At 42.7% G+C, this 12,761-nt stretch overlaps 1 protein-coding gene across 3 annotated transcripts in view; it reads right to left on the reverse strand.

Annotated features, from left to right (window-relative positions):
• The window catches only part of CYFIP1 (cytoplasmic FMR1 interacting protein 1), a 250,653-nt gene that overhangs the window by 14,639 nt on the left and 223,253 nt on the right, over positions 1–12,761 (reverse strand). The window lies entirely within an intron of this gene.

The raw sequence follows: 12,761 nt of genomic DNA on the forward strand, positions 1-12,761 counted from the left end.
TCCTTATTAGTTTCACACTTAGTACGCGTTAACGTTAACCTCAGCAATTAAAAGACTTCAAGATAGATTTTCAATTCTGCATAAGTCACCAAATGCACATGTTAAGTGGACCCATGGAAATTTATGCTAGTATTTTATAAAACTACATGGTGGGAGCTGCATTTATAAAATACTGTGCATTTCTGTCCTGAACCTTATATGTGTATGATTCAGAATGTGTGTAATTTGTAATAAAGAAAAACTCATACTTTCTTTACTCATTTTGCTAATTTATGAGCATATATTTTGTGTGTGGTAATAATTTTAACATATATATATATATAACAACCCAGAGTTAGATGCAACACTGCAAGTACACCCATAATTGGATGTTTCTAAAAAGCAAATGTTGCTTACCTGATGTAACAGGTGTTCTCACAGGACAGCAGGATGTTAGTCCTCACAAATGGGTGACATCGAGGATGGAGCCCTGTACGGAAAACTTTTCTGTCAAAGTTTCAACAAGCTTTGACTGACACTGGCACACTGGGTGCACTGAGCATGCCCAGCCTGCAATTATCCCTGTGAGCCACAGGTGTCTCCCTCAGTCTCGTCTTATAGCTAAAAAGCGCAAGCGAAACTAAAATAAAAGTATACAGACCCAACTCCGCGGGGTGGCGGGCGGGTTTCGTGAGGACTAACATCCTGCTGTCCTGTGAGAACACCTGTTACATCAGGTAAGCAACATTTGCTTTCTCACAGGACAAGCAGGATGGTAGTCCTCACAAATGGGTGAGTACCGAGCTGAGGATGCCCGGGAATGCACCAGATACACCGCAGATGCGCAAAGGCGTAACGACTGAGGTGGAAATGGGAACGGAGGGCATCCGCAACACCATAATGGGTTCGTGGAAGGATGTTGGGTAGTGAATTGAAAAAAGTAAGAGTAGGCGGACTGGCCAAACATGGAGCATGCCGGCTAGTCAAATGTAAGCAATAATAGGCTGCGAAGGTATGGAGAGGACTCCAGGCTGCAACCTGATAAAAAAGTACAAGCAGCAGTAACCAAAGGGAAGCTGTTAAGGCTAAGATGGACACAACAGTATGTGGATACCCACAGTGTTGTAGTGAAATGTCTGCTTGTTGGTAGGAAAGGAAATATAGACCACTTAATCAGAAGGATTAGGTCTGTGTGGCCACTGGAAGTAGCAGCTTGACCCTTGCATGAAGGAAAGAGTCAAGTGGAATTCACATGGAATGCAGTGCAATGTAGATAGAATGTAAGCGCAGCATTACTGTCCAGGAATGTGGAAAACCCAGTCTCTCCCTAGGGCGAGAGAGAGAGGTTAGGAAAAATTAATAGAGTATTTCCTGAGGAAAGGAGATACAACATCTACCTGAAAAGGATAGAAAGTTGAATGCGTAGAACTACTCAGTGGCAGAGGAACGGAGTCAGGTGAGTATGGAAAGAGTGCATAACTCACGGACCCTGCTGGCAGGAATGACATTAAGAGGGAAAGAAGTTCCCTTGCCAAACTGTGGAAGAGAGGAATGGAAAGGCTCAAACGTAGAATGTATGAGACTTATAAGGAGAATATATATGTTCATTCCGTGATTAGAGAAATAGAGGCGGCTTGATCAGTGGATAATCCATGGTAAGCCGACTCAGAGAGGATTACCGAAAACGGGAACCCAACTCCCAAAACGATACACCTCCTAAGAGAAAGGTGTATCTATGTGGAGGATGTCTGGAGAACAGAATCCGAGGGAGTAAGAAAAAATGGTGGAAAAGTAAAAGGGGTAATACCTCTTTTTTTTTTTTTTTTTTTTTTTTTTTTAGCGTCAGGAGGTAAAGCCTGCCATATTAAACGGCAAGATTTATGTTTAGAAGGTTTTGTGACGCTACCAGAACCTAAGAACATCAGTAAGTCTATGATTTGGGACTGACTGGTGAGGGAATAAAAGGTTACTGATATGATGGATTGAGAAGTATGGGAAGCATACTGATCTCAGTCAGGGAGTGGGGAAAAGAATACTGAACCCCATCCCAGTTCAACATTAGAAGAATGCTGGCTACGAGAGGCAGCAGAAGAGATATATTGAAGAGGCCTTTGATGGAAGAAAAGGCATCTAAGGGAACGCATAGGAAACATGTGTAGGGAGCAGAACCTGTGCATCGTATGGAATGATGCAGACGCAGAGGAAAGTTTAGTTAAACTCAGCGTTAAAAGATTTGCCCTGTACACATGTAATTGAGACCATTCGAGAGGATAGAACCTACGTGGAGAAGGTCAGATAGAGCGTTCATTAAATCTCTTAGATATGTGGCCCAAGGACGCATGAAGTGAACAAGGGCCAAGGGTAGAGCTGCGCAGCTGTCTAGCAGAGCAGCTAAGAGGTTGTGCGTGCTTATGAGTTGGAAAGCACATTGTCCCTATGCTGTCTGTCTGTATGCACAAAGAATTGTTGCAAAAGCAGTATTGGAAGGCATAAGGGCATAACTCATGGGTGCAACGTCCAGGACGTTTATGAGAAACTATGCTGGAGTGCAATAGATGCATAATGGGTTGACAGCTTTCAGGAGAAACTTTATAACCCTAAGGAATTGCGAGCATGAGTAAGGAGACTAGGTCCTAGTTCGAACTGGGATAAGAATCAGGGACGAAAGCAATGAAACCACTTAGGTCCATTGAGTATAGAATGTCACTGAATATAACCCATAGCAGTTTTGAATTATGAGAAAAAAGCATAGTGGGAAGAAACCCCATAGCCCAACCATGAAAATTTGAAAGGCTGAGGTTATGGAAAATATGCGCAGGGACATATAACAATGTATCAGAATGTCTGTGCGCATGCTGGACAAGAGGGTCTTAAGACTGTGGTGTCCAGAAGTGTTACAGAAGGGATTTATGGCAGTGACAGTAATCCCAGTTAGTAAATGTATAGTGAGTCCTGAAAAAAGTGAGAGCTCCTTGCATGTACTGAAAGTGGTTAGCAGTAGTCTATGCAAGGAAAGTGAATGATGTTACACTCCGCAGAGAAAACAGCATTCACCAACAGTGATGCAAGAGACAGTTCACTTACCGAAGCTGGTGCCAGCGGCAGAGCTTGGGGTTGTAATGTTGACTCACCATAAAGCACATAGAAACATTAAAATAATGTACTTACTGCAGTATGGAGTGATGGTAACCAAAGATACCATTGTACCTGTGACGTCTAAAGAAAGTTGGATTTTCTTAGGTCCAGGATGTGCGGAGAGTAACTATTTTCTGTTAAAAGAAAGAATAGTGCAATTAAAACTCCCCAACCCCCCTCCCTTCTCCCCTCTGCACTTCGTAGCGCCTGGGGGAGTGTACCGGGACTTTGGTACAAGGTGGGGTGGCCGCTCTGATATCTGACCAGATGGGAGACCAAGAGGTGTCCCAATGGAGGATATCATGTAGGCTCCTGCAGGTGTGTGAGCGGTAAGTGGTACCCGCATTTCTGTATGCTGTACAAGGAGACACTGAGACCTGTGGCCAGGCCTCAAGGTGGACTTGTACATGGGGCAATGGTTGCTGAATCTCATGTTTAGCAGATCAGCCAATGCAGCTGGACCTTGGTTGGGAGGGAACCAAGAGTCAGAGCATTGGTCGGCACAGGGACTTGTTACTGACAAGAGAAGAAGCCCTGCTGCAATCCCAAGAAGATAGAGGGGTTCTCCTGATATTGTGGCTAACATAGCTAACATAGTGATATGTGACACTAATACAGTTCTAAAAGGCACATGACCCAGAACTTTTCGAACCACGGTCCGAATGGGAGAACACAACTCTATGGGAATGCCGCCGAAGCGGGTACTTACCATCCGACGTGGATCGCCGCAAGACGAGCCGGTGAAGATTGTTGACCCCGACGGTCTCCGGAGTCCTCGAGGGTAAGGCCGGGGACGTAAACGTCCATCTCGCTCTGAAACCCGGTATGGTGGCACAGGTACAGAGGAGACAGGCCAGGCGTGAGTGGCGTTTAGACTGCTAAGTGTAACAGATGGCCATAGTCCCACACCACTTGACGGTGGGGCACGCCAGGAACAGAGGAGCCCTAACGGAACTCATGTTCCCTTCCCTCGTCACAGCGGCTCGATGTGTCGTGACGCCAATGCAGAAGCTGTCGGACCTGGATCCGGAAGTTCTGGATCACCAAGGACTGCCAAAACTGTAGGAACAGTGCTGATGGCAGTGGTGATGTCGCTCTGCCCGAGCGTTGTCCAGCCTGGAGAAGGATGGCACCGATGTGCTGGATGGCGTCAGCGGCGGACGATCACGATGTCGGCGATGATGGGTGCCACGGTGCTCGGCCCGGTCTTTCCCCAGCGCCGAGATGGAAGCCCTCGTCGTCCTGGAAGGCGATCGATGACGAACTGTCAGCACGCCTGCTCTGCTCCTGACACAATGGAGTGTCTTAAGCTAATACGGGGCTTAAAAAAGAACCCAAAGCGTGGAGCAATGTGAGGAGGCGAGGGTATTATGTGGCGGTGCTATGTCGGTATTGACGATATTGAAGGCAACCTAAGGGGCTTCGAGGATATCACCAAAATGGGTATGAAAAATCGTCGATGACTGGCCAGGAGAATGATGACAGTGACGGGCACTGACAGCAGTGGCATAGGTATCTTTGAAACGATGTGGAATCGAATAATCGAAAAACATTGCCGTTATTGAAAAAGATACCGGCATCGACTGAGTCGAAGTCGAATCAATAGGGCGTCAAGGACACCGAAGGAAAACGGAGGTGTCGAGGGCATCGATGCATGGAGGCGGGCATTTATGCCGTTTGTGGCATGGCCACGGGCATCAACTATAGGGCCACAGACGTTGACGGTATCGATTTGGACAGACTCAGATTTCCAAGTGTACATGGCATCGGTGCCCCAGACACGTGTGTCGGTGGCATCGATATGGACACGTATGGAATCGATGGCATGGATCTCCCAGTCGATGAATTCCATCCCGGCATCAATGCCAGTCCTGGAATCGGCATGGGCATCGATGCCAGCCATAAGGCTGGCATTGGCATCAACGCCCATCCACGGAATCGAGCCGGCATGGATATCCACCGATGGGACCCACCTGGGCATCGAATTTCACCGATGGGAGCAGCCTGGCATCGACTGCCCTCGATGGATGCATTCTAACATAGATGCCCATGGATGAAACACCTGGGCATCGGTGTCCATCGATGCAAAAGGACCCGGCACCGATGCCATCGACGGACGGCCATCCGGCACCAATGCCATCGACGGACAAGCCATCCAGCACCGATGTCCATCGATGGGGACCATCCGGCACCGATGTCCACCGATGGGGACCATCCGGCATCGATGCCCACCGACGAATCGATGTGGCACCGATGTCCCCCGATGGAAAGGGCTGGACATCGGTGGGGAGGATGGGGCATCGATGGCATCCCCAAAAGGGGGGGTGGCATCGATGAAGTGACCCTGGGATCGTTAAAAAGTGTCTCGGGCAGCGGTGGCGGCGACCCGAGTATGCATGGCAGTGACTAACAGCGTGTGCGTCAATGGCATGCATCCGGGTAGGGACGGCACCGAGGAAGCCCAAGGAAAAAAACAGTGCGTAGGAGGAAAAAGCCTGGTAGCACTGAAAAGCAAAAAACATGGATAAAGGCATCAGGGCACCGTGGGGGGAGGGGCGCTGATGACATATAAAAGCCCAGGGCGGTTTAGGCGGGTCCCGGTGTAGCGATAGGGTATCGACTGCGTGAGGGTACCAGGGAACGAAGGACTTGAAGCTACAGAGGTCCTAAGTTAAGGAAAAAATCCCTACCCCACTAGCATAAGCAAGCAGAGTGTCACAGAGATACTCGCAAGCTGTTTAAAGCTAACTGAAAAATGGGGGAAGGGAAGGCTTCAGTCAGTTAACAGCCTTAAGATAGTGACAGGAACCGACCGAAAAATAAGAATTAGTACTCACCGAGCGTCGTAAAAACGTACGCGGAGGGAGACCTGTGCAGGGAAAAGTGTTTTTTGAAGTGAAAAGTTAAGTGTTTCCATGAGGTAATTAGTTAAAAAATCCTCACAGAGCTCCAACCGCTATGCTGACTGCAGAGCGGAAAAAAGAAAACTGAGGGAGACACCTGTGGCTCACAGGGATAATTGCAGGCTGGGCATGCTCAGTGCACCCAGTGTGCCAGTGTCAGTCAAAGCTTGTTGAAACTTTGACAGAAAAGTTTTCCGTACAGGGCTCCATCCTCGATGTCACCCATTTGTGAGGACTACCATCCTGCTTGTCCTGTGAGAATAGTATATACACACACACATACATGTTTACATGTGTGTATGCTGATTTTAAGCGTGGAAGGCTTTTGAAAATTCACCCCTTAGTGAATTCCTGCAATTTATTGTAACTGTTGATCATTGCTCCCACTTACAACAAATAAAAGGAAAACTGCAGGATATTTATTAAATAACATGGCATAGTAACTTGTCAATTCAGATAGCTAATTTTTGTTCTAACACTTTTTCCACCAGGGAAATTTAGCTATTTGCATATAATCTTGATTTGATCTGATTCCATTAACAGAAAAAGTCAAGAAAATACTGAATTGATAGTGGCTACAGATGCACTACTGACAAAATATTTATTTTCAGCATTTTATGATACCCTTAATTGAGGAATCTTAAACAAAAACCATAACAGCAGCTGTGGCGCACAGAAGACAAACAGAATCATCCGGAAACAAGGATGCAGAAATTAAATATAACTGAAAAAAACTAATTAGCATGATGGGTAAGTTTGAAAAGAAGAGCCTTTAGGAGATTATATAACTGAAGAAACAGATCATCCTGAATTAGAAAACAATTTGTCACAGAGGAGGAGCAATAAATGCAAAAGAATGGGAGTGAGAACCCCTGGTTTTTCAACTTCCGTTCCACTGAAAAAGGTTTGCTTCTTGTGCATTAATATATTTCAAGTACTTAAATATTTATCATACTCCTCCTGTCTCTCTTCTCTTCTACGATATATCTGTCTATTAAGGTCTTTCAGTCTCATCTCATAAGGCTTTTGGTGCAGACCCCACGCTATTTTTGGTTGCTGCTCTTTAGACCAGGCTCTAGCCTCTGTATTCTTTTTGTGGTATTTTATTTATAATTTTTTACATCCTGCCCAAGCCAGGACATAGTTCTAGATAGGTATGGCTTACATAACTGAACACAGTACTCTAGATAAGGCTTCACCAATGGCCTGTAAACATGCATTATCTCCTTTTCTCTACTGGCTATGCCTGACCCTATGCATCCCAGCACAGTTCTGGCTCAGGACACTGCTTTATGACACTGTTTTGGATCCTTGAGATCATTAGACACTATTACTCCAAGGTCTCTCTCTTGGTTGGTATACACAAGCTCTCATCTATCACACATCACCCCTGCACGTTTCTGCACACCATATGCATGACTCTGCAAATTTTTGGCATTGAATATTTACTATTTAGAAACTACGGGGAACTGCTCTCTAAATGATTATCCACAATATAATATATTTTTTATATTATGATCTGGTATCAAATTATTGATATACCCGCGGCCGCTCATGCTTGATTAGGTGAGATCTAATACTACCAAGTATTTGGCCACTCCTCAAGCTTTCTTCAATCATTTCTCATTCTGTCTACTTCCTCAGGGGTGTCCAACTCTGCTGCTTTTTGTCATCCGCAAAAAAGGCAAACTTTTCCCTCTAACTCCTCTGCAATATCGCTCACAAAAATATTGAACAGAACTGTCCATTGGACTGATCCCTGAGGCACTCAACTAATCAGCTTTCTTGCCTCAAAGTGAATTCCATTTACCACTATACTCTGTTGCCCATCGCTTAACCAGTTTCTAACCCAGTTCACCACCTTGGGACTCACCCTTAGGCTGCTCTATTTATTAATGAGCTTTCTATGTGGAATAGTATCAAAAAAACTTTCCTGAAATCCAAGGAAACCACATCCAATACACATCCTTGATCTAATTCTCTAGCCACCCAATTGAAATCAATTAATTTGACACAATCTCCCTGTGGTAAAACCGTGTTGCCTTGGATCCTGCAAGTCACTGAGTTGTAAATAGTTCCCTTTCTTTTCTTCAATAAAGTTTCCATTAATTTCCCACCACTGAAGCAAAGCTAACTGTCCTGTTCCTCTTCACCACTTTTATGAAGGAGGGACCACATTTGTTTTCCTCCAGTCCTGCAGAACCATGCCAGTCTGCAGAGATCTATTTACTGAACCGGTCCTTCAGTGGACCCGCCAGAACCAGAGTACCTTTAGTATCCTTTGACGCTTCCTATCTGGCCCCATGGCTTTGCGCATTTTTAGTCTTGCTAGTTGCCCATGCATTCTTCCACAAATGGTGTTATACCTATCCCGCTCTCATACACGATATTTAAGAACAGAAGTATAACGAACAGCAGCAGAAAGGCAAAGAGAGAAGGAAGAGCCTGAAAACATTTGTGAACTACGCAGAGTTCAGAAATTAAATATCATTTAACTAGGCGCCAACGAGAAAAATAAAACTTAGAATGTGTGTGCAGCAACAAGAAGTCATGTTGTAAGGTGGGAAGGGGTTGCTGCCTCCCAGTGCAATAAAAGTAAAATTCAAGAAAGCATGGGATAAATTCCAAGGAAAGGAAGGTAAAGCTAGAGCTCAAGTGCGGAAGGAAATTGGGAAGACCAGATGGGCCCTACCATCCTTATCTATGTTTCTAAGGAGCAGGAAGGCAGTATGATTGACAGATCAGCGAGTAATGCTGGTGTAGTGGTCAAACTGAGAAAAAAAGAAAAGATCATTAATCAAAATAAAAGGACAAACAGTTCTTAATTACAGAGATGACACTGAATGTCCTGCAGTATCAGAGACAGAGAGAAAAAGAAAGGACGAAAGAGGGAAATAAAGCCAGAAACGGGTATGGAAGCTAGGGAGGAAAAGGACTTGAGATCTTAAAAGAATTATGAAGGAGATCATGTGCTTGTTTGTATCCAGGAAGGGAAGAGAAAAGCGGTGGTGGAAGGGTGAGAAAAGGAAGAGCAAATGGGAACATTGGCAGGAAAGGCAGAAGTGGCCAAAATAAGAAATAAAACACATGAAGAGTAGATATACAGTTTGAAAAATCAAGAACAAAAATCAATAAAAAAGAAAATAAAAGAATCAGCCTTGATAATACAACGTAAGACAAAAAGCCAAGCCAGATCACCACAGCAGAAACCAGTGGAGAGTGATCGTGTGTGTCAAAATCATAGGACAGAAATCAGGATGATGAAAATGGAAGATTGACAGGAAGGCTTTATAAAAATGGAGGTCATAAAGAAAATGTGGCACAGCATGTTCTGTTGAGAGATGCTCCTGAAATCTGATTGATGAGGTGCTGTAAAGAAAGGTGAAATTTAAAAAAAATGTGTGGTTTAATGGAAGGCAGCACAAATGAGAACTTTTAAAAGAAACAGCAATAGGGAAGCATTTTAAGAAAAGGCAAAAGACTGTAGATTTAAAGATAGAGGGAACAATATTAAAAGTGAGTGAGAAAGTTTGAAGGGAAAAATAGGCAAGACAAAGGAAAACAGATGCAAGGACAAGACAGGGTTGAGAAGAGATGTGGCAGTTCGGAAAATTGAACACATTTGAATTTAGATATTCAAAGAGAAGGTAAGCATAATTATCACAGCAAAGCTTACTATCAAGGTACCTATCATTTTTAGAAAATGGAATAAATAACCATTTTCCATGACTTATTTAATACTTTTCTATACCGGCATTCGTGTTACATCAAACCGGTTTATATCAGAATTAAAAGGTGGAAAATACATAAAACAGGTGTTAGGGATGGGACAAAGGAGAAAAGGCCGATAGGTAGCAGAAACAGAAGCAACCGATAATATAATAACAAGCAATAATATAATTGTTCTTTTCAAATTGCCACTTAAATTGCAAATTTAAGAGGGCTTGCTGTCAGATAAATAATGCCTGCTAGTTTTCATAGAAACTCAATTTTTTTTTGAAGATAAACAATTTTGAAAATTAATTTTAAGCAAATGCATGACCTGTTAGTTGAAGTCGGAATTAATTAGAAAATACACTGTATAGCAAATTGAAGGTATTTAATAGCTAACATTAAGTGAATTGCTTACTTGTAACAGGTGTTCTCAGCAGACAGCGGGACAAATCAGCCACACAAATGGGTGATTGTCATTGAATGGCATGGACATGGAAGATGTTTGTTCAGAGAGTCCTAGAAGTCCTTCTGAGCACATGTGGGTATTCTCGTGCAGCTGCTGCCATGCATGTCTCCTCAATCATTTCACAAGATAAGCTTGAATTCTTCGTGGGTGGGATTGTATGGCTGAGTCGTCCTGCAGGCTATGGAGAATACCTTTTACAGGTAGTCAGCTTCGCTTTCTCCAGGACTAAATTCAGTCACACAAGTGAGAATTCCCAAACTGAGGGTTGCATTAAAATATTTGTCTTTTGCTAGTTATGGAAGAACAGGAAGAGATGAAGTTCTCAGTTGGATAAGTTTTTAAGACTTGCTTGACAAACTCTTTTCCTTGTGAGAGTCCTCTTTGAGATAGTAATGCTTGGCAAAGGTGTGGAGAGAGGACCAAGTGGTTACATTCCAGATATCTTGTACTGAGGCTGAGCCAAGGTGTTCTACTGAAGTACAAATTGCTCATATTTGATAAGCTTTCAATGTGTTTTATACATTTTGATTATGTATGTATCATTTTTAATTCATAGTATGTAAGATGTTTAATAAACTATTGGGAAGGTGAATTTTTTATCACAGATTCCAGAAATAGAGTAGCAGTAGGAAATACAATCAAGAAACAAATCCTTTTTATTTCACTTTGTTAGGCCTTGTTTAATTGGGTCATAAGAAAAATAGTTGGAGATTTTCAGTAAGGTTTGACCTTTCGACATAAAACAGAACACTTTTGCAGTCCAAGGTATAGATAGTTTGCTCTACTCTGTTGGAATGAGGTAGTAGAAAAAACAAACATCGATAGTACAATGGATTGATTTAAATGGAATTGAGAAACTACATTAGTTAGAAACTTTGATAAGATCTAAACACTACTCTGTGCCTAAAGATGTGTGTGTAGGGAGCATGTACTACTAAGATCTGGAGTTTGATCACTCTGCATGCTGAGGTTATTGCTATCAAGAACACTTTCCAAGACAAGGATGTTAGGTCCACTAAGGATTCATTAAATTGGAAAGTACTACGCTGAGATACTATTGAGTAGGCAGGACTTTTGTCAGAGGATGAAGATGTAGAGGCTTTTAAAGAATTTCGCCACCATGAGATGGCGGGAGACTGGAAGGCTGTCAGAGTAGTGGTGGTACATCACAACAGCTTTCTGATGGAGTTAGTCCTCAATCCTGGTTTAGCAAGAATGAGAGGATCTTAGTAGTACCAAAGTCAAACAATTGAAGAGATCTTCCTTCTGAAAAGTACACCAGATGGAAAATCTTTTCCATTTAAAGTTGTAGGAACATCTGATACAAGGCCTTCTTCTCACTGCTAAAATGACTTCTTTCCTTCCTAGCATAAGGGTATTGTTTGCACTACTTTGCTTTCAATATCCATGCCATGAGTGCTAGAGAATTAAGGTTGGGGTGAAGAAGTGATCCACTGTATTGTGTTGAGAGCTGGGAATATTGGAAGACAACCTGGTTTAAAAGGACCTAGTCTTTGAAGCCACAGAAACCATATTAAAAAAATATTATGTATATTTTTATGTACCTTGCCCTAGTCTTCCCTAGAGGGATGGGTAATACATGCTAATAAATGAATATTTGACATGTCCAAAAGGAGATCTATTAAAATCATCTCTCCTTTGTCCTTTAACTTCAAAATTGTTTGGATATAAGAAGCATCAGTGGAGAATTGTACATCAGGTTGAATGGAATTGAAAAAGTATCTGACACTAGACGTTGGGTGCCATTCTTTTTGAGCAGTAGAGGGTGACTTTGTGGTTGAACAGAGCTGCAAAGAGGTCTACTTGTTGCATTCCCCAGAGTCAAAAAAGAAACCTTGTGTTGGGATAGACATCTGTGAGATGGAAGACTGACTTAAAGAGTCTGCAAAGACATTGTCCTTGCCTGGGAGATGAATGGCACTTAGATGTATCTTCCTTAGGATCACTCAATTCCCTATTTTGCAGTTTCCTTGCATAGCTTTAAGGATCCTGTTCCTCATTTGTTTATGAAGTACATTGGTACCTGATTATTCATCTAGATCAAAACTACTGTTTCTTTTTTTTTTTTTATTATTTATTTATAATCATTTTACAAATATTACAAACGAAACATTTGTATGGAAATACAGAGATATTCATTCAAAACAGATTTAGACTAAGAAAACTTGTCTATATTTAACAAAAACATAATTGATATCTCAATCTCATATTACATAGGAAAAACAGGGAGAGGCAGACGGTAATCCACGAGGAGATATTTATAATACTGCAAGCATTTTAAGAAAAGTACTTTGACCACAATTTATAATCTATTCTATACCCTTATGTTGCTTCAGGAAGCCCCCTCCCAGAAATAAAGGCCCTCAGCTGATCAGGTACAAAGAAAACATAAGTATTCCTGGCCAGTTGAATTATGCATTTACAGGGGTATCTTAACTTAAAACTACCCCCTAATGCTAGGACCTCGGTTCTCATTAATAGGAACTCTTTCCTACGCTGCTGCGTAGGTTTTGCTAGGTCAGGGTACACTCGAATTTGACCAC

The sequence above is a fragment of the Rhinatrema bivittatum genome, chromosome 1 (genome assembly GCF_901001135.1).
Source record: "Rhinatrema bivittatum chromosome 1, aRhiBiv1.1, whole genome shotgun sequence".
NCBI classification, from domain to species: domain Eukaryota; kingdom Metazoa; phylum Chordata; class Amphibia; order Gymnophiona; family Rhinatrematidae; genus Rhinatrema; species Rhinatrema bivittatum.